The sequence below is a fragment of the Pteropus alecto genome, unplaced genomic scaffold (genome assembly GCF_000325575.1).
Source record: "Pteropus alecto unplaced genomic scaffold, ASM32557v1 scaffold87, whole genome shotgun sequence".
In the NCBI taxonomy this organism is placed as follows: domain Eukaryota; kingdom Metazoa; phylum Chordata; class Mammalia; order Chiroptera; family Pteropodidae; genus Pteropus; species Pteropus alecto.
Genome location: NW_006443225.1, coordinates 22503152 through 22529941, shown reverse-complemented (window position 1 = coordinate 22529941; position 26790 = coordinate 22503152). Strand labels below are relative to the sequence as shown.

Sequence of the window (26790 nt, the reverse complement as noted above, 5' to 3'; positions counted from 1 at the left end):
GGGGTGGGGGGTGGCCCAAGGGCCAGGCCACCTTCCCATGCTGGACCAGGAAACCCCAGGGGGTGGTCAGGAGCAGTTTCTGGCAGGGAGAGACTGAAACCGCAGTCAGGTCGATATTAAATCTGAGTTTGGCCTCGTGGGCTTTAGCACAGGCGACGCCATTATGGGCCTGTGGTCTTCACTTTAACGGCCCTGACCCCAAAGCAGTCATTTATGCCATGTGTTTTCGTTAACCCTCTGTTTACTCGTTTCAACATCTGCTGTCTCGTGTTGGATCTCTTCACTGGGCAGAAAGTTCTTCGAAGGCAGGGACAGTGGCTTGCTAAGCGGCAGCCCTGCTGCCATGATTTTTAGCATTACAATAGGCCCGCGGAGCGTTTGTTAACGTCAGCGCCTGGCGCAGAGGCACCCTCTTTGCTTCTGGTCTTGTCTGATCCGCACTCTGGTCCTGCTGTCTCTCCATCTCCCTCCCTCCCTCCTTCTTCGTTTCATGTGTAAACTATTTCCTAGTTCTGATTATTTGCTTCTCGGCCTCAGGCCTCATTCTCTGGATCTCGGTTCTTCTCAAAGCTCTGGAGCAGGCTGTCCGCTCGCTGAGATTCTGGTCACACTCACCGCTCGGCGGCATTTCTTAAGCATCTGCTGTGAGTTAGGCGCCGAGCTCACTCAGAAGGAAAACCCTGAACAAGGTCGGCTTGGGCTCCGTCCTCGAGCAGACCTTGGCTGGAGGGCACGGAGGGCAGGTAGTGTCTTAGTTTCCCAGGCTCGCTGACAGAGAGGAGTCCTGCCCAGCGGCTGTCACGCCCAGGACCGTCACACCCAGGACCGTCCTCCTCTCCTGGGCCTGATTTAGATGAAGAGCTGGGGGCTTCGGCCTGGGTTGTGTTAGGGTGCCATGATAGGAAGCTTGGGTGGATGGGCGTGGTTTGCATGTGGGAGGGATGTCAGTCGTGGGGGTCAGAAGGCAGGCCCTGCGGGACATACTGTAAGGGTCTGTTGTCCCCACAGCCTGGCACGCTCACCCTGAGCAGCTCCCTCCCCTGCGTGGGGGTGGAGCTGTGACCTGCCCCTCGCCAGTGGGATCCAGCAAAGGGGATGGGATGGTGCTCCTGTGGTCATGTTATGTCATGTAGAGCCCCATCTTGAGAGTGGACTTATTCTAGAGACTGTCTCATACTGGCTTTGCAGAAGTGAGGGGCCATGTGAGGCAGCTCCTGTGACAGGGAGCCATCTGCAGTTGACTGCAAGGGGCCGTGGCCTCCAGTCTCACAGGAATGAATTCCGCCCACAGCACAGGTGAGCTTAGAAGCGACACCATCTTCAGTCAGGCCTCCAGGGGCCCTGGTCCGGCTGGCCCCTAGCCGTGGCCCGGCCGAGGAGGGAGCTGGGCCCGGCTGCCGCCACACCCTCGGCACCTGTAATACAACAGGGGCTGTTGTTTCGGTGCTAACTTTGGTCTGCAGCGACAGAGAGCGAGTGTCGGAGGCAGGCGGTGACTGACGAACACCAAGAGCTCTGCACCGGCTTAGGACACGGGAAGGAAATGAACGAGGCGCGTTAGACAAGGAGCCTCAAGGCGGTCCGTCGGTGGGACAGTCAGGGGCGGTCTCCGTCGGTGGGACAGTCAGGGGCGGTCTCCGTCGGTGGGACAGTCAGGGGCGGTCTCCCTCGGGGAGACGCGATGTTGGCCGAGACCCAGTCTAGGGAGCGGCGGTCTCGGGCGGAGGGGGGTGGCAGGCCGCTCCTGCAGAGAGAGGCGCAGATGCGCGGAAACCGCAGGCGCCGTGGGCGGCCGTCCAGCTCCCAGGACACCTGGAGTGGGCAGCGCAGAGGACGAAGGCTCCAGTCCTCGCTCCCGCATGCCAGCTGTGTGAGATCGATCAGGTCGGCTCTCTTCCCCGAAATGTTTCCCCATCACAGTGGGAAGCACAGTGACACGGGACTCGTCGGAGGGTGGGGACACTGACACGGGGCCGCGGATGTGATGTCCTCGTGGTGGCCAGTACCTGGCGTCCATCGCGCCCTGCGGCAGCCATGGACTTTTGTTTTCCCCGAGGCCGTGAGCTCCGTGACAGCTCTCGTCGCAGAGTCTGGCGTACAGCAGGTGCCCAGGAAAGCCTGTCCTCGGTGACTGACTCGCAGACAGTGTTCGCCGCTCCGACACTGGGGATCCGGCACAGCAGAGCGCAGACGAGGGAGGGGACCGCGACAGAAACGAGCGGAACTGTCACAGAAGGGCCGTGAAGGAAATTCTTCTCCAGCATTTTATGGCAGCAGAGGAAGATTAGGGGTAACGTTTGTGTTTGTGTTGAATATTCATCGACATCACATCGTACTTATTGGCAACATCCGCTTCATCATCAGTGACACCTAGGACAGGTGTTGGGGTGCTGACTTCCTTGGCAGGTGGATCCTGGTGGGTGGAAGGGGTGGATGGTGGCTGGAGCTGCCGCTCCAGCCCTGCCCCTCCTGAGCGAGCTCCCGTGGGGCAGGCTCAGCAGATCGGGGTCCGATGGCACAGGGGGCGCATGGTGGGCGGTTTACTGAGCAAACAGTCACTGCCGTGTGGACGGAGCTCAGCAGACAGCCGAAGACCGCGATGGGTCAGGGCAGGCTCCGGGCCACCGCTGTCCGCCGGCTTGGAGAGAGGGCGGAGGGCTGGAGCGGGGAGGGGGGCCGTGACCGCTCTGGCCACCAAATGCAGGCAGCAGAGTGGCCCAGTAAGGGGCAGGGGTGGGAGTGCCCGGTGCGTCCCTGACCTTTCGCCGCCCGTTTCCGGCTCATAACTCTTACTGGCCAAACCACATGGAAGCCACGGAAGCCGGAGGGTGAGGGAGCCCGGGCAATGAGTCAACTTCCTGTGGCCGAGAATGGGGTGCGGGGCAGGCAGGGGTCTGGGGGCCGGCGTGGGGACGGTAGACGCTAAAGCTCACAGGCCTTCTTCCTCGGGCGGCCCCCCGCTCCCCAGGAGGCCTGCTCTGAGTAGTCTGAGTCATGTCTCTTGAGCTCGGATGAAGGCTCAGGATGGTCCTCTTGGCTGTCCCACGGGGACCCGAGGGTCCTGGCCTTCTTTCCTGTGTTGGCAGAGCTCGGCGGGCAGGAGAAGGACGGGGTGGGATGTGACTAGAGCCCCGTGACAGCTGCTGGCAGGGAACGACCCAGTGGACACTGAGGGGCCACGGAAGGGCGCGGTCCCCGGGATGGGGGAGCTGTGAGACCCCCGGATGTCGGGGGTGGCGCCGTCACATAGTTTGTGCAGGTGGCACGTTCCCAGGACGGGAGGGCCGACGTCCGCACTCTGCAGCCCCTCCTCCTCTCTGCGCCACATCTGCTCGCATCGTCCCTGCTCCCTGTCTCCGTTTTCGCTGCTCGTCTGGCCCCTCCGCTCAGTGGTCACGGCCGTGTCATCTCTCCCACCCTGTCCTCCTTCCGTCCCCCGTTCCCTTTGCGGCTGACGCGAAGATGCTGCGTGAGAGCCCATGCGGTCAGCTGCCACCCTGGCCCCTCTTTATGTGGGAGCCAGCCACTTTCAACCTTCTCTTTCCTCCAGACTGAGTTCAACATTGTTGAAATATCAGAACAAGAGAAGAAGATATTTGGTTAAACGTTCAAAATGGAAAATGAATAAAAGTGTGGTTTTTTGAGCTGTGTTGACTACCTCCCACCAATATAATAAACACACAATTTAAAAATCAGTTATATCAATCTTTTCGTTAAATATTATACCGTTTGAATACAATGAAAACAAATTTAGATTTATTTGCTATTTGAGAGTAATACCATGAACAAAAATTTGTCGTTATGGCATTGTTTCTGTCTTCAGCGGCCTGTCTTCTTATGTGTATTCTATTTTAGAATATACATTATATGTATATTTATGCATCGTCTGGCCAAGCTGTCTTCGTTGCCTTATGCAGTGGTTGAGCTATGCCATTGACGGTTAACTCAGTTTATTTATAAAAAAAGATATGTGTAAGACACACACCGTATGACCGTTTATGACAGTAGAGAGAGTTGCTCATCTGGAGAGAGTATCAGCTCGGTTTTGCTCCTAACATTTAATTAGAGGCAGTCGTTTGAACCCCTTCCGTCAGCCTGAAGCCTGCCTTTCCGCATGCTGCATGGGCGTGTTCCCTGGGTTTGTGGTTCGTTCTGGTGGAGGTGTCCTTCTAATGGGCTTTGCCTGCAGCTGGCGGTGTTCATTGAGCAATGGTGGGAATCAGTTTAATTATCCTTTTATTCCCCCATAGAAAGAGATGATTTCATAAATGTATGAATTTTAAAGGGAAATATATTTTAGTATTAATGTATAATTTAACTTGAATCTACGTGTAATTATCAGTAGCGGGCTCATTCTCAGGAAGGGAGATGTAATGGTCCCACCAGGTATGATAGGTGACATTCCATTTAGGCCAGTTCACTTGGTGCAGTGGCGACTTTTAACTGTTTGGCACATTCAAAATCTTCCATTGCTTAAGGCCACAGTTAGAACTAAGACCGTGGAAATTCTTTTTTTCTCCTTTTTCCTCCCCAAAGAATGCTATGTTCTCATGGTACATTATAGGGTAAGCAATAAAGAAGAAAAGAATGGGTATGGAAAACTGTACTCTTATAATGATATAAAATTTTTTATTTGTAGATTTCAAATATAATGGCCTTTTCCATGGTAAATTACAATTATTACTCTAGACTCTGCCTACCAAAAAAAATCCAAAAGATGTGAACAGTTTAGTTTAACAATCATTTTCTAAGTCCTCCTGTTGAATCATATGCATTTGAGCCTCCTTAGAAAAAGAATGAGACAATTAGAAAATAATGCTGAAGAATTTTTACCTCATAACTTTTGATTCAAATGAAACCATGTTTGCCTCCTTTGTCAAATCTATTTAAACAGAAGTAATTTTTTTACATTATTGATTTCAATAGGCTAACACTGAGGAGGCAGCGTCACAGGACTAAATTTTCTTTAATGATCACAGTGATGCAGAGCAGCATGTGACACAGGACACTGCACACTCCTGACGCACGTTGTGGGCTAAAGAAATTCCCTGCCTCTTGGTGCCTTCTACTTCAGCCCATTTTCGGTAGGGTGTACAGAGTGACGATCATTTAAAAATACCTGTCTGGCTCTTTGGGAAGGAAATACTTAAAAGGACAGTAAATATAAATCGTGAGAAATAACTACGGCACTGCTTGTAATCTAGTTTTTATTATCAATAATAAAAAAACAATGCAAGCAATATATAAAATAATTCTTATTTCACGTAAATAATGAAGTGAACCAAATGTTTCTAAGATTATTTTGGTCGGCAACCCACAGGAATGTTTGAACTCAGGACCTGAGCAGATCTAGCTGTGAGTGTAAAACTAAAAAGGCACAAGGGTATGAAGGGGAGAAAACGAGAAGTTTTAGTACTCTAAAAGAGTGGTTTTTCTGTATCTGGAAATTGAAAATTGATTCGGGAATTCAGCTAAGATACATAAAATAGTTCACTTCATGGTCTCCAAGGAAGAACCTTCGTTCTGAAACCGTGGATTCCTGACTGCAGGTTTCTATGCTGCACTCGCCACACTTCTCCCCAGGAGATAAGGCTGAGGATGTTCTGAAAAACAGAGGCTTCCCCCAGTCCCACCCGCGAACTTCTCAGTCCTTACCCAGAATCCCCAAGTGCCAGTCCTGAAATCGCTTGACGGAGACGTTGGCATGGTTTCCGAGTACTGTTAGGATGACATTGTTTTCCCCATTGAGTGAGCACTGGGTGTCACTCCACAGAACTTTCCCCACTGCCATCCCAGATGCAGGTGGGGCTGCCCCATGTGCAGCCAGCACTGGCTTCCTGCGTTTCCTCTGGGACTGTCGCACTGATTCGATGTCCACTGTTATAAAAGTGTATTGGATTGCTGTTGAGGGAAAACGCACACTGAGCCCGCCTCTCTGCGAGGTGACAGTGGTGGTTCTGTGTCCTGTGTTGACTCTCCTGCTGCCGCCTCTGTGGGACGTGAGACCTGGTGTCAGCACGGGCTCCCGCTGAGGATGGGCCAACCCTGCCTGGCACTGCCTACAGCCAGCTGAGCACGGGGCGGCCGCTGTGGGACGGGTCTCAGGATGCAGCTCACCAGACACAGAATCGTCTACACAGGCTCAAGCAGCAGGGCTGGCTGAGCGGAAGGGAGGGAACAGCCAGCTGGTCCGCCCTGCTCTGTCTCTCCCAGGTGGCGCTTGTCATCCAGCTGCATCGGGGCATGTCGTGGGCTCAGTGCCTTTTGTGGACCGTGACTGTCCCCCGTTTTCTGGGGCGCAGCCCACCTGAGCACACCGCCTACTTTCTGTTCTCAAAGTGGTCATTGGTGTCTTCAGACTCATGCCTCACAGCTTTTAAGGGGCCCGTTTACATTTCAACAAGACGTTTCGAGGGGTGTGTTTGGGGAGGAGGCACATGGAGGAGGGGAGCAGAGGCCGCTCCTCCTCTGCCGCTCTGCAGTCTCTTGACCAGCGTTTTTGTTCAGAGTGTAGCTTGAAACTCTATAAAGCATCTCTAAGTCTTCTGCCTCTGTTCTCTGGCTTGGATTGGTGTAGTGACCAGGGCTGTAATTATCTGGATCACACAGTGCCATCTCAGAGTCCAGTGCCTTTATCGATGTCGCTGATTGGCCAGGGCCCCTGACAGTCTCCCTGCACCTCGCAGGTGGCAGCAGCATCTGGTGCTTGCACGTGCTGTGGGCCCTGTGGGAGAGCCCAGCTGGAGTCCAGTCCTGCTCATAGCCTGTGCTTCTATCTGGGAAAGCAGCTGTCCATCTTCCCACTGTCCTTAGTGCAAGGTGGCAGTAGTCGCTACATTTGTCCTGCATTTAGGAGCTCTTCTAGGCACGCAGAACTTGTTCCTTCCCGTGATGTTCCAGCTTCAACCTCCAAGCATCCTCTTTTAGGTCATAGTCTGGTGTCTCTTCTACTCGGGCTGCTGGTGACAGAGTCAGGCTAGGGCCACTGAAGGGACAGGATTAACAAAAAAAATTCTTGTTTTGTCCTTGATCTGACAAAAGCAGATCTAGCTTTAGGTAAGAATGTGGAATTGCCCACCTGCTGTGATTGGAAAGACCGTAGTTCTTCCCTGATGACAGAATTCTACCACGACTCACTTGTTTTATACCCAGCTTTAATATCCTCCCGACATTCCAAAGGTAGACCTTGGAGAATAATTTCCAGTGTCTTTGTGTGAAGAGCTTTGTTTGCTTTGTTTATTTTTTAGTTAAGTAAAGTAAAAAAGAGGGGGGTATTATGATTTCCATTTTCTCTCATAATTTTCGATACTTATAAATTATTTAATTGAGTACTGCACTATAATTTACTAGTCTTTTTCTTTATCATCGAATATTTTATAATTGGAAGAAGACATTTTAATAGTCATATAGATGGTTTTCAGAATCACCTCATTTGATCAATGTAGCAAATCAGTTATTATGTAACGTTTCTATGATTATGAAAAGTTTTTCTTTGATTTTTCATTCATGTCAAAAATTTTCTTGTTAATAGTTATAGTCATCATAGCAACTCTCACTTGTATAGTTTGTAATGAGAACACAAAACACTAATGCTTCCACATCTCATTCAGTCCCCATGACAACCCTGTGGAACGAGTCTGGAAAGGATTATTTTCAGCACTTGGCAGCCAAGGAAACAGGCCCAGAGTGAGTGAGCTCTGTGTCCACAAGGAAATGGCAGGACTGAGACTCACGTTCTGACTTCAGGGTGGTTGCTCTTAGGACCAAGGCGCTGGCAGATTCCGTGTCTGCCGAGGCCCTGCTCCCTGGTGCACAGACGGCCGTCTTCTCGCTGTGACTCACAGGGCGGAAGTGGCCGAGGAGCTCTGTGGGGGTCTCCCTATGATCCCAACATGGGCTCCACCCTCAGGATCTCGTCACCTGCCAGAGGCCCCACCTCCTGACAGTGGGGTTGGGATTTCACATCTGGATTTTGAGGGGGGACACAAACATTTAGTCCGTAACGCCTGAAGTCTTCCTTCCCTTTTTCCCCACTGTAGAGGCTTTTCGCTCTGCTCGTCTGTAAGTCTCAGGCGCAAGAGGTAGGGCTGACCCCCCTGCTATAGCAAGCCGTGGGTAAATGGCCTTTGCTTGTTCTCAGCGTTCTTCATTTATTTCCACAGGTGCTTTTTAAACATTTATATTCCTAGGCCCTCCTCCAGACCCACTGAATCAGAACTACTGGAGGAGAGGGCCACGTGCCTACATTTAAAGAGGCTCCCAGGGCGGTTCTTTTGCGTAGGAAATTTGAGAACCATGGCACTTAGTGTCACTCCATAGAACTTTCTCCTAAATTTCGGCTTGTTTACTATTTCAGTAAACATTTCGATGAGGACATGGATGGCTGACCGTACTCGATTGTCATAAACCTAGTAAAGTAAGCTAATGTGGTAGGTGTCAGAATCAAAATGGATTTTGACCTAAAAACCTGGAAATAGGGGCTAAACTTAAGAAGTGACACTGTGTGAAAGATTATTCTCTGCATGTGTGTTTGCGTACACATGTGTATGTGGAAACTGAGAAACGATTGATTCATAGACCTTTGGGTGAAAATGACCTAGAAGTGAGTTGACAGAGCTTCGAACATTTAGTATAATGAACAGACTTATAATGGCAAAGTCCACTAAGAGAGTTTATAATTTCATTGTTTTCTGTGCTTGCTAGATTATCTGGAATACTGTGCCTGGTTCGGGCTCCACAGTTAAAAAAACAAGCCCAAAAACCAGAGTTCTCAGGAATAGTGCTCAAAATAGCCGAGCCCAGCGACACTCTCACAACGGCCGTCAGCGGTGTCAGCTGAGCGGGAGACTTCTGGGGCGTTACATGTGGCCCAGGCTTTAGCATTCGTATCCATTGCCCATTCTCTTGTGATGTATGTTTCTGTAAAATTTTCTATCCTCGAGAGAGTTACACAATTATGCAATCATGTAATTTTACAGGTGGGATGTGAATACATAAAAAATTAATGTGCATTTTTAATGTGAAAATATTCAGGATTTTCTCAGATCAACAGCGGGAGACTTGAGCTGTGCATCTGTTAACGCTCTGACATGCTTCTCTCAGCGGCCGAATGAATCACAGAGGCTTCGAATTTTCAAACTTGTCTGCTTCTCTGAGGTTAAAAAAATATGCAGTGTGCTATTGGGTTTTTATTCACTTTGCACTCATGCTTCTGTTTGGCAAATATAAAGCATTTCCAGTTGTGTGTGGTGTACGGTGACTAGCAAGCTACGGCCCCTCGCTGAGGAACACACGGTCTAACGGGGAAGGCGGGGTTTTCAGCCACGTGACTGACGCTGGGCCAGCGGGGGCTCGGCACATGTGTGGTGTCCTTGATCTGCCCGCGGCTGGCCCTGTTCTGCCTACTAATAGCCGGCCACACGGGGCTACTGAGCACTTGAAATGTGGCTAATTCAGACTGAGATGAGCTGTAAGCATCAGATTTTGTGGACTTAGTATAAAAAAAAATGATCTCATTCATATTTTTATATTGATTACATGTTGAAACCATAATCTTTTCATTTTGGGTCAAAATAAAATATAAAATTACTTTCTCCTGTTTCTTTTGAACCCTTAAAATCTGGATGCTAGAAAAGCTTTAAATCATAGATGTAGTTCTTTTACGTCGTTTTTGGTGCCTCTCCTTGTAAGACAACGTTAACGTGTCTGAGCCCAGTGTCCACATTAGATGGATCTGTGTTTGCAGCTGCTCCCGAGTTTCCCAGGGCGGCTGGGAGGCTTAAGGGAAGATGCTACAGTACCAGTGACGGGAAGGGTCCCCAGCACCTGAGAGCATTCGCCAGGCGCCAGACGCACTGAGTGTTCTCGGTGCCTTTCAGTTCCTACCATAGTCCCCACGAGTCACTGTCATCATCTCCCCTTTACAGATGACGAACTGAACTGTAATGAGATCATGTCACAGTGTTTTGAAGTGCTTAGAACAAGGGCTGGTCATTACGTTTACTGTTAACAGTTCTGTTACGTCTCCACTCTTGCTGGTGAACGGGGTGGAGGACAGTGGCTGGGGAGTCGCTACCAAGAACGGTGGGAGGTGCCATCATTTCACACTGGCAAGGAGGATGCGGGATGTGGGGTCGAATTAAGAATCTGGAGCAGAGGTCGTACGTGGCAGACGCTGCGACAGTGCTTCTCAGCTGCGGTGGTTTTGGCTGGTGTATTTCACGTGATCTGGAGACATTCGTGTTGTCAAACTCAGAAGGTGCCATTGGCGCCCAGGGGCCAGGGACACCGCTGTACTTCCTAGGTGCGCGGGACAGCCCCTCCCCCCCCCGCAAAAGGTCTGTAGTGTTGAGGTTGAGAATACTGTGCTGTAGGAACGGAAATAAGAAAGGATGGCAGGAGGGGTGGAAGGAAGGAAGGAACAAAAGGAAAGGGAGGAAGGAAGGAGAAAATGGGAGGGAGGAAGGAGGGAGGAAGGAATTAATATAATTCGTTGTTTCGGTCCTGGTCATGCCTTTCTTGGACAGATGACAAAGCAGTGCTATGATTCACATTAATACGACCACGACAAGAGTCGAGTATAGATTTATTATCTCGGTGTAATTCTTAGCAAAGTGAGCGTGGAGCAGTGCGGCCGGGTCCATCTCTAACGACTCCCTCTTCCCTGTGGAGTGACCCTGGCCATCGTTCCTGGCCCGCCGTGGTCCGTTTTACTTCTGTGCTTCAGAGAGTGACTAACCCGCCCTGTCTCCCGTCCCTTACGCGGCTCGGCGTGGCCTGACCCTGCCGCACTCTCAGGAGGGGCTGGGACTCGGCAGGTGCTCCCCTCCACCCTTCAGCCGACTCCGGGAGTGGAGATGTTTTGCTTTTGATTCTGACAAATGACCGTGGAAAGCGCTTAGTCGTGAGACGGTGCTTCTCCAGGCGTCTTTCACGTCACCGCAAAGCTACGTGTGTGACCCTGAAAAGGTAATATAGCCAAGTGCGTATGTTTTGTCAATAGATCCTGATTATTGATTGGAAGTAACAACAGGAAGAGACATCATGGTGAAGTCCCTGAGGCAGAGACTGGTCTTGCTCTTCTGGTCCGTGTTTCACTCAAACAGCCCGGTGGGCACATTGTTGGGCATTTGATGACCGATGAGTACATCACCTCCCCGCCCCCCCACCTCCTGCCACGTTTCTGAGCATTTGCAGAAGGAAAGAAGGATGCCACTCCAGAGCCACGAATGCACGTGAAATTGACACATTGCTCATGAGTATTCCAGCCTCTACAGCCTGGGTTATGGGGGGGGGGGCGGTTCACCAGAAACGCTCAGGTTTCTTCGGTATGTTTCGTAGGCCGGTTGCCATGATGCCTAATATGGTGCAGCTCTGCTGCCCTGCGTTCAGTGCCGTGAAAACGACGTCTGCGCTGGATTTCCCTTTTTCCTTTGTTTCTTTTTTCCTGAAGTGCTGAGCTCAGCTAAACTGTCGGATGGAAGTGGAGCGTGGGGAGCTTTGGCGACGGTGCCGGAGCGACAGCCCAGGGGACAGCCCTTCAGTGACGCAGGCACCGAGGCCGACTGACTCGCGGAGCAATTTTTTGCGTCGTTACCCGCCTTGATTATATACAAATTGTTTTTTATTCTCACTATTTTGGAAGAACCATTTTATTTTGAATGTGTTTATTTTGAAATCTGATATCTTAGTGGGCAAAGGATTAAATGTTACAAAAGTTTTTATACACAGTTCTTCCTAAGCCCCCGAAGATGCTTAATCTTCAGGTATTTTAGTCATACTCTCTAAATATGGCGTTTACCTGAAAGGCACGTCTTTCGCCTGTCTGCCTCTTTAAGAGCAAAGCTGGGGGCTCTGTTGCCCTAACCCAATCTAGTCCGAACGGATCATTTTTTTAAAGCACATGTTAAAAAAATTCTTTCTGACTTACAACAGGCCTATCACAGTGATGCTTTACGTTTCATTTTAGAGTTTAAACTAGAGTTGAATTTCAAATGGGTATCATTCCCAGAATGACATCGTAAGAAAGGCCTTTCCCCGCCTGTCCCCAGACGTCTCGGCAGGCTGGGGGTTCTCGCGTTGCACGGTCTCCGGCCGAGGCTCTAAGTTGACACAGCGTTCGGGAAGGGACCCTCGTCCTCTTCTGGGCTCTGCTGAGTCGCCCTGGTCTCTGGCGCCTCATTGGATGAAGGTTAAAACGAATAGGAATCTTTAGCACGGGATTCATGGCCCGTCCGGGGCCGCGGTTGTGTTCACCGTTATGCGTCGGGGCGCCCAGGAGGGGGTGCGCTGGAGCCCCAGAGTCTGGGAGTGCGGCTGGCCGGCTGGAAGTCAGCCATAGCCCCTCGACGGGCACAGGGATGCCAGACCATGACTTGTCACATAGCCACTTCCGAGGAGGTGGAGTCAGTTCGGGGCGACTCTTCATTTGCATCTTGCGGGACGGCGGACCTGGCCGTGGGGTCTGCGGGGCGGACAGCTGGAATGTTCTCCGGCTGAGCGTGCACCCCAGGCTGCCAGCCGCTGCGCAGCTCACCTCCTGCCGGGGATCTGACCCCACCCTGCAGCCAGCCCTGCAAGGCGCCCGGACCTGCCCTCACACTGGGAAGAAGATGAGTTCCCTGAAGTTAAGCACTTGCCTGGGGCCACGTGTGTGGCAAGCGACCGAGCCATGGCCAGGGGCCCGCGTTTGGCGCTGCGGCCTGTGCAGCTTTTCCCGTCACAGCAGAGCTTTACGTGTTCTCTGTGGTCGACATCCAGCAGGTGACTTTCTGCACATAAAACTAAACTGAATGAAAAAGTCTGTGAATGGGAGAAACGTGTCAACATCTGCGTCTGCCGTATAAAGGTGCAGCTTGGCAGCGCCCAGAAACCTTGTCAGCAGGTTCTCAGTTGCATCTGCGTAGCCGCCAATAAGAAGGGTGGGAGTTCCAGAAGTGACTGTGTGGGTGTCAGCCTAGTGCCTCCAGTCGAGTAGACAGGCAGGGGCGAGCTAGACGGTCACTTCGTGCTCCACAGAATCGAGGTCAGCAGCGCCGTTGGTTCTAGCCAGTAGCTTCCCAACATTCCCACACATTTCACCTTCCATGGTTATTTCTTGAAAACATGCAATTTCTTGTTTATGATAAGTGAATGAATATCCTAAAAATATGTATATATTTTCCATGAATTAGTTTATCAAATTTTACCTTAAAAGCTGGCAACTTTCCTCTCAGCCAGAATATCCGTAGAGAGTATTTTTGAGAACAGATAACTCAGACTGCAGAAGCAGATAAGACAATCTGTGCAGCTCTCTCAGGACAATAATGCCACTGCGTATTAACCACCTGGATTGCATCATTGTTGAGCTAAATGGACATCGGGATGTTTTTCTAAATTCTCACAAATTTTCGTAAAGGAACAGACATCACAAGTGTAGAAGGCTGACTATTTTGCATCATTTCAAGGTCGTTGTTCCTTCGCGTAGTCCAGGTGCACAGCCTCACGGGTCCCTCGACTCTCTTTCTCGCATGCGGGAGGGATTCGGTAGCCAGCAGCGTGTCAGGTGTTTTATTTCTTCGCCGTTTGCATTTGCAAAATATCTACAACATTTCCCATTCGATTTGCTTTCTTTATATTTTTATCGATTCGCCAAAGATCAGCTCTGAGGCACACTGTGTGTCTGTGTTGAGTCGTAGACTCATATTCAGTTGCGGGCAGTGAGGGGGCGCTTGTGTGTGCAGGGGGGCGGTGCATATGTTGGATTTGGAAGGTCACGTGCTGTATTTTAGTAGATGTTTCACTTTTTCTTTTATTTCCTTTGCCATATATTTTAGCAGAATCCCAGAAAATATTCTGATTTCTCCAAATATTGGAAGAAAACCTGCCCAATCGAATCCTTAGTTGTTACACCGGAGGGAGTTTATTAGAAGGGTGGACTCAGTTTCTGCTTCTGTGAACGTAGCGACTTAACTGAACAGTTTCCTCTCCCCTTAGCAAACACTTTCTTCTTGTCTCAGATTTTCAGCAAGTGTCCCAGCAATTTTATGGCAGTCAGTGAACTACAAGGCACTGGCTCACAGAAACGTTGTATGGGATAACGCTACCTCCTGAATATAAGCAGAAAGAGTATGGGCTTTGGCGTTCTGACGTGGGGTTCATACAGCTCTGGGACAAAGTCACATACTTTGCGCAAAGCCACTGAAACAGAGCTTCAGTTACATTCTTCCTGTGTTTATCTTTATTTCCTTCTGCGAGGCTAAGACTCCCTGTGCTGCCTGCCTCCTGGGTCACTGGCTCTCGCTCTCTCTGAGTTTAGAATCATCACGTGAATTTGATCTCGTCCTTGTTCCCCTAGGAATCTTACTGTGCTGCCTGCCTCCTGGGTCACTGGCTCTCGCTTTCTCTGAGTTTAGAATCATCACGTGGACGTGAATTTGATCTCATCCTTGTTCCCCTAGGAATCTCGACTCTCCCCAGTTACATATCTTGATTCTAGCTCTTGAGCTTATGGTCTTTTAGTTGACACGATCTTCCTTGAAAATACTTCCATTTTCATATTGAAGACTGAGAAGTCTTGAAGTTCTGAGGAAGAAAATTGTGATAATGAAATTTCAGGCACCTTCATAAATAAGTCACATCACCTTCGAGGCTTTCATTGCTCCACCTGTATGATTAAAGGGTTTGCAAATTGATTGCACAGAAGAATCCCTTGATGAGCTTTCAAAACTATAAATTCCTGGGCCCCATCCCAGACCCATTAAATCAGAGTCACAGAAAATAATCGCGGGAGGTAGGGGCATTCTAAGCAAGCACGAAAGGCTGCAGCTCCCACTGCAATCGGAGACGCAGATTCTGTCTGAGCAACGCCAGAATTACACAGCGCCACGTCCCACAGGCCGCCAGGATTCCCTGGGGACACGGCTCCAGGTTCTGCTCTCTGATTCCCACTAAGGCCTTAGTGTCTTCAGTCTAGTGCACATCGTACCCTCCATGTGAAAAGAAAAATCGTTAACACATCCGGTCAGTTCAGTGTGGCTACCTTTGGGATAATAGGTGTGATATGACATCAAAGTGGTTATACTATAACCCCCTTTCCTGACAAGACGGAATGATGGACGTGCCAGACTTGACTTAAAGGACCCAATAGGCTGCTCCTCAAAGCGTGATGCTGAGCTTTGGGGTGACTTCTAGTAATACGGAATTTTTAGCTTTCCTATGTCTTAACTGTTATGTTTCATGATATGCAATACTGTCATATAGTAAGAAATACGTATTTGGTCTCCTTCCTTGGTTCCTGGCACAGAGCTTCTAAAACCTTTGGGATTTCCTTAGTGATGGGGTGAGAAGAGCCTCTTTCGTTATTCATAATTAGCCCCTCTCAGTGGCACCTGTGTATGAGTGGCCCTTGGTGGCCCCAGCAGGCTCCAGATGGGGCTGGCTGCCTGCAGAGCCAATGTGTCAGAAGGAGGTTAGAACTTTCAGTCCTATGGCCCTGGCCTCCAGGGAGGGAACGGAGGGTGAAGCCTGCATTAGTCACCAGTGGTCAGTCACCAGTGGTGGAGCCTCCGTAACCACCAGGGTGGCCGGGTAAAGAGGGATTCTTGGTCGATGGACACACAGGGGTGCTGGGGGGTGGCCAGCTTGGAAAGGGCCTCGGAAGCTCTGCGTCCCTCACCGCTGCCATGCCCTCTGCCTCTCTCCCATCTGGCTGTTCGTGAGCGGTGTCCTTTGCATTAAACTGGTAATAATAAACAAACTCCCTCCCTGAGTCTGAGCCATCCCGCAAATTATGGAACCTGAGGAGGGGGTCATGGGAAGCCATGGTCGGGAGGACAGGGAATTCAGGATTTGCGACTGGCATCTGAAGCGAGGGCACTCTTGTGGGACTGAGCCCCCAACCTGTGGGGCCTGCGATAACTCCAGGTGGTCTCAGAATTGGGCTGAATCATGACACTCGCTCAGTGTCGGCCGATATGGGAGAAACCCTCTGCACCCCTGGTGTCAGAAGTGCGATGAGTGGAACTAGATCTTAGGAGATATAAATAAAAAAACCTTGAGACAATGTCAAATACAGAGCCCAAATCATCATTTGATGCCACAGAACACAGATTTAGCCTCTAGGCAGGGTCCCCAACCCCCAGGCTGCGGACTGGTACCATCTGTGGCCTGTTAGGACCCGGGCCACACGGCAGGAGGTGAGCAGTGGGCGAGTGAGCGAAGCTTCACTTGAATCTGCAGCCGCTCCCCAGAGCCAGCATCGCCTCCTCAGCTCCACCTCAGATCGTCAGGCGTTAGATGCTCATAGGAGCCCCGGTCCCCGGTGCCACAAAGGTTGGGGACCGCTGCACTAAGAAACAGTTGGCCTTCAGATGGCTGTGCAGACGTAGCCGATGTGTAGACATAGCAGATATCATTAACTAGCAAAATGGGTTCACTTTCCTCCTTCCAGGTTTACTCTAAATTTTAAGAAAGGAAAAAGTGAAACGCAAATAATAAAGTTTAGCTCTAATTGGGGTACTGGTTAGAATAACAGAGAACAGCAAAGGGTTAATTTTTCACTGATTTGATTAATTTCAGATTAAGAAAATCGTCGATTTAGTAGAAGAACTTTAGTGGATATTTTTTAGTTAAAAATGGTGGTGAGCTTGTGTTTGAAATGAATATTACAAAGCTTGGGGAAAATACTTTAATTTTGAAATTTCAGATGGGTTCCATAATTACCTCGGGCACTTTCTGGTCTGAGTACAGCGTGAGCAGTGCTATTCCCAGAACACAGCGATGATGAAGTCACATCGCTCCACTCATTAAAGGCAAGGACGTGCAGATGGCTGTTATGGCTGACGAGGATAGGGGACATAATCATGAAAGCTCTGAAGCTTAAAAATAAGCGTGGAAATGGCTGTACTATTAATCACACCAGAGGCATCGGCTGGATCCACACAAACCAAACTTCGAATAAGGAATAGGAACCAAGTATAAATCTATGATCGGTTTGGTGTCTTGACCGCATCATACTGTCTGGATGACCGACCGACTTTGTCATTTCCCTGACAATTCTGAACTAGTGATTTTGATTTAAGAACACCTATCGTCACTTTATAACTTATCTGTAAGAGAAAATAATATGAATATTTGCTAAGATGAGGCTTCCTTGGAATCCTTAAGAAGAAGTTAACATAAAAATACGAAGCGTTTCAAGAGATAACTTTAGGTTGAAGTTTTATTACAAAAAGAAACTTAAGGCAGAGGGCCTGTGTTTTCCTGGCCACAGAACTTTTACTGATATCGAGGTGAACTTGTTAAAACAGCGTGGAATAAAGAACAGCAACAGAAAGAGTCCACCTTATTTTTGTAACTAGGTAAATGTATTTGCCGTCATTACTTTCGAGGGCACGTGCGCTGTGTTCCGTGTGCAGAGCATCTGTCAGCACGGCTGGACGAGGGGACTGAAGGCCCACGCTCGAGCGCGCACCCGCGGTCAGCTCTGTGCCCAGAGCCGTGAAGGCGCGCATCAGGCCCAAGCGTCCCGATGCAGGGCGCGCTCCACTTTGCTCCTACGTTCTGTCGCTCTCTTTCTTTGTGGTGCGATGACTTTCTTTAGTGCTTGGCTTAGATGCCTGTATCTTTATCTTTGTGTATCTGCTCTAGGTTGTGGTTATGGTGAGGCTTACATATAACAGCTTATATTTATCACTGTCTATTTTTAGCTGATAACAAGTTTAAGTGCATTCTAAAATTCTACCTTTTTACTCCCTCCCTCCATGTTTTATGTTTTTGATGTCACATTTTACAACTTTTTGCCCTGCATATTTTTTAACTAATTACTGTAGTTATAGTTATTTTTACTAATTTTGTCTTTTAACCTTAATACTAGCTTTGTAAATGATTAATCCACTACCTTTACTACATATTTACCTTTATCTATGAGATTTATACTTTCATATGTTTTTTGTTCCTAATTAGCACACTTTCTTTTTAGCTTACAGAAGTCTCTTTAACATTTTTGTAAGGCTTGCTTAGTGATGATGAACGCTTTTAGCTTTGCTTGTCTGGAAAATTTTCTCCTTCAGTTCTAAATAACTTTGTTAGTTTACATGTTCTTGGGTGGCAGTTTTTTCTTTCAGCACTTTGAACATATCATGCCACTTCCTTCTGGCCTGCAGTTTCTGCTGAAAAATCTGCTCATCGTCTTATGGAGTTTTCCTTATATGTAACAAATTGTTTCTCTCTTGTTGATTTTAAGGATCCTTCTTTTTAAACTTTACATTTTAATTTTTATGTGTCTTGGTGTGGGTCTCTTTGGATTCCTCTTATTTGCAACTCTCTTAGTTTCTTGCATTTGGATGTGTTTCTTTCCCCAGATTAGAAAAGTTTTCAGCCATTATTTCTTTAAATAATTTTCTAACCCTTCTCTTTCGCCTCTCCTTCTGGGCTCCGTATCATGCGGATGCGGGTCTGCTTGATGTTGTCACATAAGTGCTTTAGGCTGTCTTCACTTTTTTCCATGTTGTTCTGCTCTGATTGGGTGAGGTTAGCTTTTTATTCAGAGGACATTATTCCATATGTAGTTGTGAGTTTGTCGTGTCCTTGAGAAGAGGTGAGTTTAGGATTGTTCTACTTTGCCATCTTGAATCAGAACCCATCTAATGGTTTCAGAAAGGGAACTCTCATGATTTTTTGTTGCCAACCTTCTGTCATTCAAGTCTGCTGTTAAGAAGGCATGCTCTAAGTAGTGTTGGCCAATAAAAAGTAATGTCAATAAACTTAATTTAAAAAAAGAAGTAATGTCAGCCACATAGGTGACTTAAAAATTTCTAGTAGTCATATTTTAAGAGATAAGATGAAACAGGTGGTGAAGTTAATGTATTTTATTTAACCCAGCCAAACTATGCTGGTTATTTTGAGCTAAAGCCACTTAAAAAATATCGAATTCAGGGAAAGGCTTTTTCTGAACTTCTCAGATATGCCCAAAGACAGATCTTCCAAAAGGTACTCAGTTGTCATAAATCTTCTCCTGGGGGTGTCTCATCAACCAGAGACAATGCCCCTTTCACAGAAAGGAAACTAGACGTGGACGCCACACCCAGAGAAGCCTTGTCGCAAAGCAGATGTCACATCTACTCTTCTAAGGGCTTGTTCCTCTTTCCTTAAAATTATTTACTGTCTCCTGAGTTGCCTACATTCCTTCCCCTGCTGAGAGGGGATATAAGCTCTTGAATTTTATCATAGTTTCAGATATTTATATCCTCGCATTTGTATGCAAAAATTAACAAATTGATACACCTTTTCTCTTATGAATCTGTCTGTTAGTATATTTATGGACCTGGCCATCAAACCTAGAAAGCCAGAGGGAAGTCTTTCTACTCCCACATATCCAAAGTATTATCGTTTCAAAACACATATATATACACACACACATATATATGTATATTTTGATACTAAGTCTTAAAAATCTAGTGTGTAGTGTAGACATACAACGCATTGCAGTTCGGACTAGCCATTTCAAGTCTCAGTAGCCACGTGTGGCTGTTAGCTACTGCATCATACAGCACAAACCTTGAGCTTTCTGCTTAGCGCTCGACATGGCCACTCGTGAGCTGTGGGACTTAGAGCCTGTGCTCATGTTCGGTTTCCTCCTCTATAAAGTGAGAATAGTCAAATCCTCCTCCATCAGGCTGTTATAAGGGTTAAAGAAGCTCTCTAGGTAAAGTACAAGTCACTCCCTGGCAAATAGTGAGCTCTCGATAAATGTTAGTTTCTGTATTTAGTGCTGTGTTATTAAGGAAAGGCTAACGATCTGACCGAATGTGGTCTGAGGAGGTTACACTTCTTTGCTTACAAACCGAGGAAACCAAGTTTTGATCACGAGTTGATCCCTTAATTAAATAACATGGGACGCCCACCCTCTATCTTTGAGATGATATGTATAAGTGTAAGGAAATTTAGAACAAGCATCAAAAGATCACTGATGTCCCCAGTGGGAGACTGAGCCTGTTTAGGTCAGAGCCATCTTCCCAGCTCCGGCGTCTGCCTTTCACACCCCTGAGCTATTCCGCAGCCCTGCGAAGTGCAGATAGCTGATAGCGATGCGAAATAACTTCCGTTCTTAGACCCGCAAATAAATTCCGTCTGGCGCAGGTTCAGTCGACTCCCCTCCCCTCTGCTCTCATGGGAAAAAGCCAGTTTCGCATCCATTTGTAAATTCATTTTGATATTTCTTTACCAAGGAAATTTCGCTCCATATAAATTTGTGCTTGTTTGACTTTTTCTCTGAATCAGTTGTAACATCTACCCGGTCACCTCTTAATAATTAGTTAAATAAAATATTTAATTTGTATTCATTTTATATCTTTATGAGAGTCATTATTTTACCCCCTTGGACAATTATTTTTTAACGTACTCGTCTTATCTAATTTATAAGAACCACCATGAACTCACTAAAAAGTCAGTAAACTTTAAAAAATTAAGGGTTATTTTATCTCTTTTGTTTTCTAGTCTTGATTTTGGTTGCGATGAGTCACAGTTAGTATCTCTTCTACGAAAAGTTCGACGCCAGCATAGTGTGTGGTCTTTGCTTTGAAAAGATCACAGAATGGAGAGAGAGAGGTAAGTAACAGTCATGAGACAAAGCGGTGCCCGGACAGACGCACGTGCACGTCGCCGGGCCGTCAGCTGGCGGACGCGTCAGAAGGTGCTTCGCTCGAGGCAGAAATCTTCGCGCTCGTGTGGGGGGCTGAAAAGGAAGTCTCAGGGTGGAAAAATGAGCGAGAGGCCATCCGGGCACATGCCGTGATGTGTGTGAAGCTCGCTGTTTCCGCTCTACCCGGAATGTGAACCTAACTTGCTGAATTAGGAAAATGCCTCTGTAAGAATCTTCTGCTTTTATGGCCTAAGTGCACAAATCTGACAAGTGCATACAACTTTTTATAGCAATTCAAAACTATTAGGGCTATTTCCTCTGACTTGCATCGAGCTGAATAAACACACTCTATTCAAGGAGAAACTCGTTATGCTGCCTTTCTCTGCCTTTCAAGGTAATCAAAGCGGGGCCCTTCATGCCTGAGTGTCTCACCTGCGTCGCCTAATGGCTCATTTATTTTGTTTATCCTGCTTTTGGGAAAATCAGAGGTGGCTTGACATTTGCATTGCTAATAGATTGCTTTCAAATTGCATTGGTACGGCACTTGGTTTAGATGGGCAACTTGTACTCGAACAAGGCCATCTGGTCATTGCTGTTTTCCATATCTTTAAAGAAGGAGTCATGTTTCCAAGTAAAGGATATGTACCTATGACCGGTCCTTGTATCCATCTATGTGATTTTCCTCTTCTTCCCAAGTCTTTATGGTACCAGGTCAACAGGACATTTTGTCTGCATTTCTCATTGTTGAGTTAGTCATTCTGATTGGATTCCTGATTCCAATATCTCACGTACTTGTTGGTGTTAACATCTAGCCAGTTACCCAAGCAGGAAATCCAGTGAACTATTTCACCTAATCTGTTCTCTCTCTTCTCGCTTCTTCAGGTGGTTACCAAATTCAATGATCCTAGCTTCGATTTATCTCTCGAATTCGCCTTTTCCTCTTCTTTCCCAAGGCCTGTGATGAAGCTTATCCCTTCATCATCATTCCCATAGATATTAAGTTTTGAATTATTTCCTCTGTATTTAGTATATCCCTTTCTCAATGATTTTTTCTTCATGGCTTATATAGAAAGTAATACATTTGTAAAGCATACTGGGATCAACAGAGAAGGCTGCTCAGTTGGTGGCACCTGGCCCTAGAGGCTCCATCCATCCTGTGGGTTGAGTGCAATACATATTTCAGGACACATCCAACTCTCGGAGGCAACGCAGTAAAGTGTCAACATATAGATCAGACATTTCCATCATATCAATTGATAAACGTAGGGATGCTCGTCAATTATGAATAAACGAGAGTCTAAGGTTGGACCTAGGGGCATCCAGCTCCCCAGTTTACACAGAGCTGCATCTAAATAAAGAGCTGCCGAGTTGCCAGCAGTGGTCGTGAGCACCGGATGCCGTGGTAATTGCGAGGTGAGACAGGGCTGGAGGTAGATGTGCTCCCAGCCTTGCGGATCTGCAGTTTACTTGGGATTAGAGCTCAACAAACCAAAGCAGAATAGAGTATGGCGAGGTGAAGAAAGTCAAGCAAAGTAAAGATTGAATGAAAAGGAAAGCCAGAAACACAGAAGGAAACACAAAACGTCAGACAAGGGTGACTTCAAGATGGAACATTCAGGAGGGCAGAGTGGACGAGCAAACTCAGCCATCGGTCTTAATGTGCCGCGGCAGAGCACGGCATCCACAGAGCAGACGCCACAGGGAATTCGAAAGCGATCCAGCAGTGTGACGAAGGAGGCAGAGGAGGGCACTTCCGGGCGTGGAACATCAGCGGAGAGGCCACTAGGGAGCTCTACGGGCCGTGTCTAAGTGTGCCCCGAATTCACAGACCAGCTCTTGGAAACCACGGTTGTAAAGTCGGACCGGTAACTGGGCCCCAAATAATGTCGTTAATCTATTGTAATAGTAAAAATGGTGCAGACCACGAATAGATAAAAGTGGAGGGAAATATCAAAAACGGGAACCTAGAACCTCAGCCAGTGAAAAGTTAGGAAAAACAAACAGAAACCTCTCCGTTAAGCAAGTTTTGTTTGAGCAATGATTCAAAACAAAGATTTAGAAATATCTAGAAAACACGGAAAATGAAAACACTATGTATCGCAGTTTATGGTATACAACTACATCTCTGCTCAGGAAAATTACAAAGCTTTCGGCATACACGTTACTAAAAGGTGATATGATTGTAAGCGACTATACAAGAGACTTCACTGAGATTCATTTACCGACCGTAAGAAAGTTAAGAAAAAAGGTCGGTTACAAAAATAATGTACAAAAATTAACAAGTTTTTCTATTTACAAACAAGTTGTTAGGGAATTCAATGGAAGAAAATACACCGTTTACCTGGCAGCAAACAACATAAACGAAAAGGAATAAGGTGAATAAGGAATGTGTAGAACCTTTATGAAAAATGGAATTTCTAATTTTGCTGAGTCAAGGTGTGGAATATGCGGAAAACAGTTCTTGTTCTTGGATAAGAATATTCCACACGGTACAGATGCCATTTCCTTCTCCATTACCCTGTGGGTTCCGTGTTAGCCAACACGACAGGAGCGTGAAGGGACAGTCTCCCATTTCACTTCAGATGTTTCTGTTTTGCCTTGAATATTTACAGAATGAATGAGTCACTGCTATAATTCTAAATAAAGCATGTAAAGTAAAACAGACCAACAGGATCTGGAAGGATCCTTTAGGTGTGAACAAATGTCACAGCTAATAGCTGACACTTACCAAGTGTTCACTGCATTCCAAACTCTAAGTGCCTTAAATGGATGAATTTATTTAACACAGAGGCTTTACCATTCTTATACAGTAAATCGCAAATTGTGAGAATGACTATTATGACAAAATTTCATACCTATCATTTTTATGAGTGAGAAATATTAACCCTACATCCAAAATATGCTCATAGATGTCGTGTTAAAAATCACAGCAATTCCAGATAACTTATTTGGACCCTAATGGCTTTTGTGTTTTCGACTCTTGTATGAAATTTAAGTAGGAGCATCATTAGCTGCTGTCCGTGGGCAGTTATGGACAGTTACTGTCTCGAAGAAACTGAGAGCCAGGTTATGAAGAGATGCCTCTGGTGGCCTTGGGGTTCGAGGAGGCGGGGTCTGGGGAGGGCTGGTAGTGAAGATGGGAAGAAACGAAGGAAGATGTCACCGCCTTGGTCTTGCTGTTGTTGTGTATTTCAAATTAAATAATTATTAAATATTAGAATAATTATTTAATTTGAAATCAATGTCTCAAAATACATTGGAGACATTGGTTGGAAGCGGTCTTTTATTTCTTCTCAGAAGTCATCTTGATCAGTGCAAAGACATAGGGACTGGTGGGTGATATTGAGAACTGGTCTCTAATCCAGGGCCTGTCTCTGAGGACATCTGGGCAAATTATTCCCTGTACGCCTGATTAATCACACGCGTGGGAGGTTTACTCTGCAGGTATTTAGAACCATGAAATCTACCTACAGAGCAATTTTGCAATATTGAATGAATGAAACTAAAGCCTAACGCCATCTACAGAGCCAGGCTACGATCGTAATTTTAGCTGTCATTAGATTATTTAATATTAGGGATCAGTGATGGTTGTTTGATTCTGTTTCTTATAGACCATTTTTTATATCATTTTCTATTTTTATATTTCTATTTGCGAGAAGAAAATTGATATAAGTGGCCACTTCAAATAAATTGTTCGAGGTAAACATTTTAGGCTATTTTTTGTTATATGTCAGAATCCAACTTTAATTTACTACAGTTAGAAATATTTCCCTTTATCTTCTCTTTTTTGTCAAAAAAGTTGTTAGGACTCTTAGAAATAAATGATCTGTTTTAGGAGAATGTCGGAAAACTCATGAACTCATTTATGTGGTGCCAGTTGAAGTCCGTGGGCAAGCGAGCGTTCGAGAATTAAAATGACATTTAGAAATGGGCTCTAATCTAGGTATTTTACGTCCCTTTCCTTATGATCCTGTCAATACCGTCCCAATAAGATGCCTGCATGTGCTGTTTCAGATCCACTGGTACCTCTGACCCTTCCCTGACCTGACCTTTTGGCCGATGCTCTAGCCAGATACTACATGTAGCACGCTGGTACTGTGACGTAAGTGTGGGCTGACGTGACTTTACTTGAGTTAAATGTATGTGTTTTCAATGGAGAATCCAGATCTGTGCTAAACTATCTAGAGCTACGTATCAATTAAAATTGTGTGTGTGTGTTTTCCATATGAAGTCGATTCCTAGATCTGGAAAAACTGTGAAAACATCAGATTATTTTTCAAAAATTGTAAAAATTTCCCCTCCCAAAGCATGGCATTTATCTTCATTGCTCTTTTGCTACCTGTAGGGGTGAGAATCTTTTCATGTTTAATGGATGTTTGATTTGCGTCCTGTGTAAATTTCCAGTTTATAACATTTACTCATTTCTTTCTACTGGTTGTCTTATTGATTTGTGAAAGCTCTTTTTCATATTACAGGTATTAATGGTATTGAAACTATTTTCACAGTCTGTTTTTTGTTTTGGCTATCTGTGTTGTATCTTTTGCTTTTGAAAAGTTTTTTTGTCTTTTATTTTTGTATCGTAAAATATATCAATCTTCCATTACAGCTTCTGAATCAAATTCCTTATATTTCTTCTGAAGATATCTCCTGTTGAATTATTTTACATTTATTTTCTTTCTCATCTCCACTCCAGTAAGATTTTCGTCCCATCGACTGTCAGAAGCACTGGATAAAATCGACCCCTTCCTCGTTTTTGAGGCCACGGCCTCCCCTCGCTCCCAGGCTGGTGCAGCTCCCGCCGCCCCCAAGTGCACTCCCGTCCCCACTGTCACCTCCGCAGGCTGTCCTCCGCGAAGCACCCAGAATAGGTCACATCTAACAGAGCTCATGACCTTCAGGGACGGTCCCCACCCCTTTCTCTCCGCACAGAGCCAGCCCTACTGCGCTGAGCGGTCCTCAGTGTCTCATCCTTCCCCAATGCAGCCGGACTTCGCCCCCGCCCCGCCCTGCCCTTGACCTGCGCACCTGCCAGGCTAGCGCCTCGGGCCTTCGCCCTGGCTTCCTCCCTTCTCCAGACGCCCCCCAAGCGCTGCTGTTCGCTTCCTTCCCGGCCTCAGCCCGTGAGTGTCCTCAGAGAGGCCCGCCTGGGTCTCCGCTTGCCGGGGCTCTGCCCCTGACACCGTGTCACGTGTCCCACAGTCCCTTGTGTGCGAGGTGCCCGCCTGTCTCCCGCACTAGATTCACGTGCTGCGAGGCTCTCCCATCGCCGTATTCCCTGCTCCTCGAAGAGCCGCGGCGGGTCCCGAAGAACAGCGAGCGAGCGAGCCAGCAGTCGAGCACGTGGTGCTCAGTCTTTAGCACCCCTGAGTCCTCAGGCCCGTGCGGTGACTTCGCCCGTCGCGCCATTTCTGCGAGTCCCGCTCCTCTGCCACTGCTCTAACGACGTCCGTCCCCCGGTGGACGGAGGATGTGCTGCGTGTGTGACAGTCACGGCACAGTCCCGCAGCCTGCAGCGTGCTTGGTACTTCCATTCGTTTACATCGTTTTATGACTTAACAAGTGTTTTAGTTTTATTTTTACAGCTCTGAGCCTTTGCTTGTTTCTAAGTCTTCCGTAAGCCCCACCTGCGCAGCACAGAGTTCCTGTGTCGCTCTCTCCCTGGGTGGCCTGTGATGCCTCTCGGCTCTGGACGGCGTGGCCAGAGTCACCTGTGAGATGGACCCCCAGTCCCTCGTGCCTCTGCTGTTATTCGCTGGCTGCTGGCCTGGCTTCGAGCCGCCTCCGAGCCTGTCAGGAGGCCCTCCCGCTTCGGGCTCCTCAGTGGCACCTGCTCCCCCCACCTTTACAGGCCGTGCTGTCTGCCCGAGCGCCCGCGTCCCCACGCTCTGATGCGGCCCCGCCACGGTGAAGCACGCTCCGGGCTGCTTCCCCTCCCTCCCTTCACGTTTCTCGGTTGCAGTGCTACATTTTCTGAGATGATTCGATGGTGTCGCAGCCTGACCTAATGTTTGGCAAAGGTAGGACCCGTGTGTGGTTCCTACGTGATGCTTTACGGGCAGCTCTGGCCTGATGCGCCGACTCGTACGTGTTCGGCAGGTGTTTGCTGCTTTAGGCTGGGTGCTGAGCTGCTGGCGGATACACCGCGTTCAGTCACGCGCCCAGCCTGGAAA

At 47.5% G+C, this 26790-nt stretch overlaps 1 long non-coding RNA gene across 1 annotated transcript in view; it reads left to right on the top strand.

The window, feature by feature from the left end:
* Positions 1 to 20578, top strand: part of LOC112472578 — a 109075-nt gene extending 88497 nt beyond the window's left edge. The window contains exon 3 of the long non-coding RNA XR_003043659.1: positions 20476 to 20578. This is a non-coding gene — a long non-coding RNA (uncharacterized LOC112472578). The remainder of the gene's footprint in view (positions 1 to 20475) is intronic.
* Positions 20579 to 26790: the final 6212 nt, after the last annotated feature.